The sequence below is a fragment of the Vollenhovia emeryi genome, unplaced genomic scaffold (genome assembly GCF_000949405.1).
Source record: "Vollenhovia emeryi isolate VEMERY1.0 unplaced genomic scaffold, V.emery_V1.0 DF939937.1, whole genome shotgun sequence".
NCBI classification, from domain to species: domain Eukaryota; kingdom Metazoa; phylum Arthropoda; class Insecta; order Hymenoptera; family Formicidae; genus Vollenhovia; species Vollenhovia emeryi.
In genome coordinates this window covers 1-6,300 of record NW_011966429.1, presented here as the reverse complement: position 1 = coordinate 6,300, position 6,300 = coordinate 1, and the positions used below count along the sequence as shown (strand labels likewise).

General features: G+C 42.0%; 1 pseudogene; it reads right to left on the bottom strand.

The window, feature by feature from the left end:
* Positions 1 to 2,874: 2,874 nt before the first annotated feature.
* Positions 2,875 to 5,355, bottom strand: LOC105556552 (annotated as a pseudogene).
* Positions 5,356 to 6,300: the final 945 nt, after the last annotated feature.

Below are 6,300 nucleotides of genomic sequence, written 5' to 3'. Positions count from 1 at the left end.
CCTGTATATTTTACTAGTAAAATGCATGGTAAAATAAAAAAAAGTTCTCATAAAGTTCTTCAAAATGCCATGCTGTTCCACGATTACATGATTTTCAGGGTAAATTTTAAAAGGAAATTCTCTCGGTGTATATATTATAATTATGCCACTATTATGGTAAATTTGTACAACCGTGATAATCTAAGATCTGAGACACGTACAATCGCGATTCGGCACGACCCTCTGGATTTCCTGGCGTTGGGTCATCGCATTTTCCCGTCGTCGCAGACGGAAAGAGAAGAATGAGATTAACGCACCGCGCGACCTCCTCAAGGTAAACCCGATCTTCGTCCACGAGCTCGCTTTTATCATCTGCGTTGCGATTTATGCAGTCGAACACGGTCAATCACCTCCACCTAAAACTAGCTCTAGTAATTAACAATTAGCTTCCAATATGTCTCGACTTGTATAAGAAGAAACGAGCGAGGGAAACTCCTTTCGTCCCAAACTTGTATACAGATTACAAAGTTGCTCGATTAAAAGCCGGCGAAAGTTTTCGGTCCTTTCCTTATCAAGAATTAACCTGGTATAGAATTTTGATTCATCTCTCGTTTATCTACCAGAGCGTTCATGTAACTGTTCACTCGCGCGTTCGGACCTTCGGAAGCTCTTTCCAAGCCTCTTCCAGGGCCTGGAAGATCAAATTCACGCCAATGCGCCGCTGCTGAACGGGGTCTCGGACGTGAATGAACGGTCAATTCGCATTTCGTCCGGCGGAATGCTCGCGAGTGCCATGAGCCTCGATGATGCTAGGCGCGAGGCCGTAATTCATGTTGGCTGAGCGAGCTACAAGCTGGGACTTGGCCGAGCCGTTAGCTCATTCTCGATACAGATACCTCAGTTACAACAATTTTACCGATACACTGTGTAGTTGGGCTCATTTTGAGAAAATTCCGAGGGATCACTTTCACTCGAAGCACATCGCTCGCGTCCGTAAATGTTCGCGAGAGCAATGGCTTCTTCTGTGACTCAATCGTCTTTTAGTCTTTATAATCGTCCGCCAGTTTGTCGGAGGGAAAAGGGCGCTCGAAGAGGACTTTTCGCGTTAGAACTTCGGGTTCGTACGAGCCCGAGTCCGCTGCTGAGTTATGCCGGCTCGTTACCGGTATCTCCCGTATCGGGCCGAGCCGACGTCACGGCGAGCGAAGGTATTCCGGACGTCGCCGTCGCGGGACCGTCGGTTAACCTGGCCCAGAAACCGAGCCGGAACTGCCGGTGGAATCAATGACCTTGAGCGCGCGAGCTCTACTCATGGTCACCGGCCCCGGGAGGAAAGTTTCAGCGCCGAGAGCTTTCAACGGCGATGACAATTCACATCGGCGACTCTGGGCCTACGGTAGTTTCGAAACTGTAAATACATTTGTATCGTAATTACGCATTTAATTATACGTTTGCGCTGAGAAGAGTCGAAAAAAGGGGGCCGAAACGTGCGCCAGGAAATTTTAATTGAATCTTTTCGCGCGATAATAATTACCGCGCTTGGCTCTGATTGCTTATTAGTAATTTGAATTTAATTATACGGTCGTATATTATTTTATATGTTCTTCATTTTACTATAATGCCGCGCAGTCTTTACTTCCCGCGTTGATTGCTACGTCGATAAATGCGGAGTTAAAATTAATTTAAAAATAAAAATCTATTCAGACCGCGTCGAGGTGAAGTTAAACTAAAGAGACGTCTGGATCCGCGCGAAGGCGGAAACGGTACGTCGTCGTTGAGGAATGAAATTTGGTTCGTGTCGCGCCGAGGGCGAGAATTCGGATCACGACTCGAGTCCGGGATCCGTTTTCCGTGCCGCGAGGTAAAATCGTCGAGGCGAGATTCGGTTCTTGCGTGATGTGAAATGAAATCGCGTTGGAATCTCGCGTACGGTTGACGCACCGTGTCCGGCACGCGAGTGACGTACGTACGTGTACTCTCGCGCCGCAAGAATGCGAATTTCCATTCGTTATCCGCCACGAGATCGCGTTTAGAGATCCAGGCCAGTTCCGCCTCCTCCTCATCGAAATACGTCGTAATTTCTCTCCTCGCGGTGCGTTCGCGCGAACGCTACTTTCCTAACGCTACCGATTTTACACGAAAGCCCGAACTCCGAGGATCGCCAAAGATAAATCGCGATAAACGAGACGCGCTCCTAGAAATTGCTCGAGGCCCGTTAAATTCCCGCTTCGGCCAATTTCGTGACGAGACTTTAGGCACGTTGTAACGAAAAGGAAGGAAACCCATTGGAGCAACTGAGGACTCAACGATTTATTAATCCTCAGAAACAGAGCTTGCTATCTTGACTTTTTTTCATCAAAGATACACTGAGAAAATTTTTCATCGGATAAACCAATTAGACAGTGTTTCCGATGATTAATTTTTCCGAACAAATTATGGATACATCCGATGGAATGCAGTTACCGATGAAATTTGACTGAAAACCGATCACATTTTTTTCATCGGATATATTCGTTTGTTATTATGTAATTGGATTATCCGATTATATTTAATCGGACATTTTTCTCAGTGTACAGACGCAAGATAAATTTTCAATGAATTCGGTGAAGAGATACAGATACAAGTTTTCTTCAATTCCTTCGATTTAGATACAGATACAAGATGCACTGAATTATTTTTCCGGTGAAAGATGCAGGTACAGATAGTCGCTGTATATGTAACTATATTTATGTTATATTATATGTTATATATTTGGTATGTTTATATTTATATTTATATATTATATATGGTATGTTATATATTTAAGAAAAAGATACCGAGCTCTGCTCCGGAGTCAGAATTCTCGATGCTCAGTCGTTTAAAATAAGCGACTTTTTTTAATTTGTCGGTTCCTTGTTTACAAGCATTGTTACTGAACCGAGAGTTTATTTTGAAATCATATAAACACAACTTCAAGTAAATTCGGTTTAATAATTCTTGACAAATGATTAAAGATATGTTGAACGGATTATCTCTTTCAAAAGGCAGTATATTAAAAATAATTAGAGAAGACGCGATGTTGGTTTAAAAGGTATTTATTCGTATCTATTGAATGTAGAGAGTACGGGAATTTTATAGCATTTAGGATAATTTACACAAAGATAAGTATTAATTAAACAAATTATCGTGGGCAATAGCCCGTATATGTATCACATAAAAACAGCTTTTTTTGTACGTCAACTTAATTCTAAATATATTTATCAATATTTTTTTTCCGCGATCGTCAGGTGTAATCAAACACTTAATAATATTATTAATAATAAAATATTTTTCTACAAAGTAAAATAGCAATGTATTAATGCTTGTACTAATAGCTTATCAGTTGATTGGACTTTTAATCAATAATTTGATTGGATTTTTAATCAATAATCAATAAGTTAATCAATAATTTAATTTTAATTAATAAGTTTCACTTTACCACGTTTAAGGGGGCACCCACCCCTGAAATTTAAAAAAATCGATGAATTTGTCGGTGAAACAAGACGTTGTTCCTTAAAATTAGATATAAAAATATATTGTAAGTATCATACTTATAATGTTGAGAAATTATTCTTTAACTTCCCCAACTCCCCCTGCATAACAAAAGGTCATCTAAGATATATCTTACGATATATATATCGTAAACAGCTCTGCTGCTGTTCGTGCTTATTGCTAGGCAGTAACGCGTGTTTAAACTTATCCTGACTCTTACTTTGTTCGAATTTGGTTTTCTGAGTGTTCAGTATTTGATCCTGCGCGAGATCGTTAGAACTCAATACCTGCAACGACTGGTTATACTTTTGAGAAGAATTGTCGAAGGTCGTCGCGGTGGTAGCAGCGCTATGAAAACCAACGAGATTCGACGAACTCTGAATCTGATAGACGGCCGCCGGAGAAGATGTGTGAATGCTCGTCGTTTGATTCGGGTATTGCTGTAACCATGACTGTAATTCGCTTCTTGATTCCCAACGTTGGATTGCAGCTGTGCACTTGCCGCTGCAACCAATTGTTGATTATTGCCGATGTAGTTTTGCGGCGCGTTGTTGTGTCCGCGACCCAACAGGCTCAATGTCTGCGGCATAACCGGGTGGATCTTGGTCAAAGAGGTCTGATAGATCTGCGACTTCACCGAGAAGCTTGGCGCCACGCTCGACACTGGTTTCTGATGACCGCCCACGGTCTGCTGCAAATTTCGATGTTGATTTTGCGTGGTTTGCACAATCGACGGAACGGTAACACCGACGAGATTCGACGTCGTCGATGCACCGCCAATGCCGGTCACATTGTGCTGCTTCTGCTGAAGATTGCCATTTTGATGCTGTTGCTGCTGTTGCGTCTGCTGCTGGTACTGATGGCCCTGGTGAAGACGAATACCTTGCGACAGATTGTCCGGGCTGAAGCTGTCCCCAGTGTTACAGATGTTATTGTAGTTGCAACTTGACTGGATCGTCGCGGGTTGATTGCTGAGATTTTGATTGCTTCCTAGTAATTGAGATTGCCCTAAATATTTTAGATGGCAATTAGATTCGCGTTCAAAATCACATTTATATTTATCGATGAGATAACAATTTTATAGCGTTTACCAATATTGGAAATTCTCGAGCATTTACAGTTGCAAAATTATCTCTTCAACAAAGAAAAGATCTATCTCAAGTAATTTTGAAAGTTTTAAATAATTATGTGAATGCGTAGTGTTAAAAATTTTACATCTTATAAGCGAACGAAAGTACTCACCCTGAATGTGCGATTGCGACTGGCTGTGAACGATTTGGTGCCCGTATTGCTGAAAGGTCGGCCGCTGTCCCAACTGGGAGGCGCTCGCCGAGTGCTGTATTTTATTTTTGTTCACGTCGTCCTCTATAGCCTTGAAGTTCATCGTGAACTTGGTGTTGTATGGCAGTGTCTGATACTTGGGGTCGTTTTTGTTCAGGTTGAAATCGTTGTCGTTCGGTATGTGCGAATACGGCTCGATCGCGGCGATGTTGCCGGCCGGTCTCAGCTTACCGCCGTTGTTGAAGCCGTCGAGCTTCGTATCCGGGAATCCTGTGTTGTTAACGCCGCCGCCGCCGTTAGGACCCACCTGATGCGTCAATCGTTGATTCAACGCTCTCTTGCGCTGGAGACGACTCTGGAGTTGAGCTATTCGCGAGTCTATCGACGCTATCTCAGCCTGCCGTTGCGCCAAGGCCTGCCGTTGTTGGGACACCACTTGATTTTGTTGTTCGTTCATTTTGTTGCGATACTGATTGAGAAAACAGAAATTAGCATTCTTTATTGCGAAAATGTACATTATAATAGTATCTTAAGATACATAAAATTATTCTTCCTTACCGTCAATACATTAATGAAATACTGAAGTTATGCTGTAAAAGGTGTTGTAATCAGCATTATGGTTCAACATTTGGTGGATATATGTAGACAACATAGTAGAAATATTTTTACTATGTAAAATTTACTATGTAAAAATATTTCAACTATTGTTTTATTGATGTTGGGCTCCTGGATGGATCCAACACGGCTACGTGGCCAATAGGCAGACTATTGGACCATAATTTACTGCCACCTGTATCAAATCAAATAGTAACAAATAGTAAACTAGGCCTATGAGGTAGTGGGGGATGTCCTCCTGAGGGAAAAGGACAACACCAATTTATTTGGGTATCTATCTTCTTCTAGTGTACGTGATCACGTGGGCGTGTTCACGTGATCACCTTCAGATCACGTCCACTAGAGGAAGACAGATATCCAAATAAAGTGACCCGACTCCGAGTCAGCGTGCTTTCACATGGAGCGTAAAATGCGTAGCGTAACCTGCGTATCACCAATCACAGGATCATGCTGATAGAACCGTTTCAATAATTCCGTTGAACTAGTCCTGTGATTGGCGATACGCAGGTTATGCTACGCAACTTACGCTCCATGTGAAAGCACCCTCAGAAAATCGAAAGCTTTTTTTTTTGATGAAAAATTACTTGCGCTACGTACCTTTTTTTCGCTACTTCATTATCATTGTCGTGGAGGCCGACGACCCCTCGATTGTCGAGACATGATTGTCATTGACGCGCCTACATTTACACTTCTTATTGGCACAACCGCACTAAAGCAGATAAAACTACTTCGATAATTAAAGTTAAGGCTAAATAAAATTGAGCCCCATCTATAGGAAACAACGATATCTTCAGTGGTTGGGTTTTGTTGAAACTCATGGTTATCTGTAGCGAAAACTCGCCAATGTACAGGTAAATCCATTATAATTTCACTTCTTTTTCTTTCACACCGTCGTCAGGAGAGCTTAAACAATTA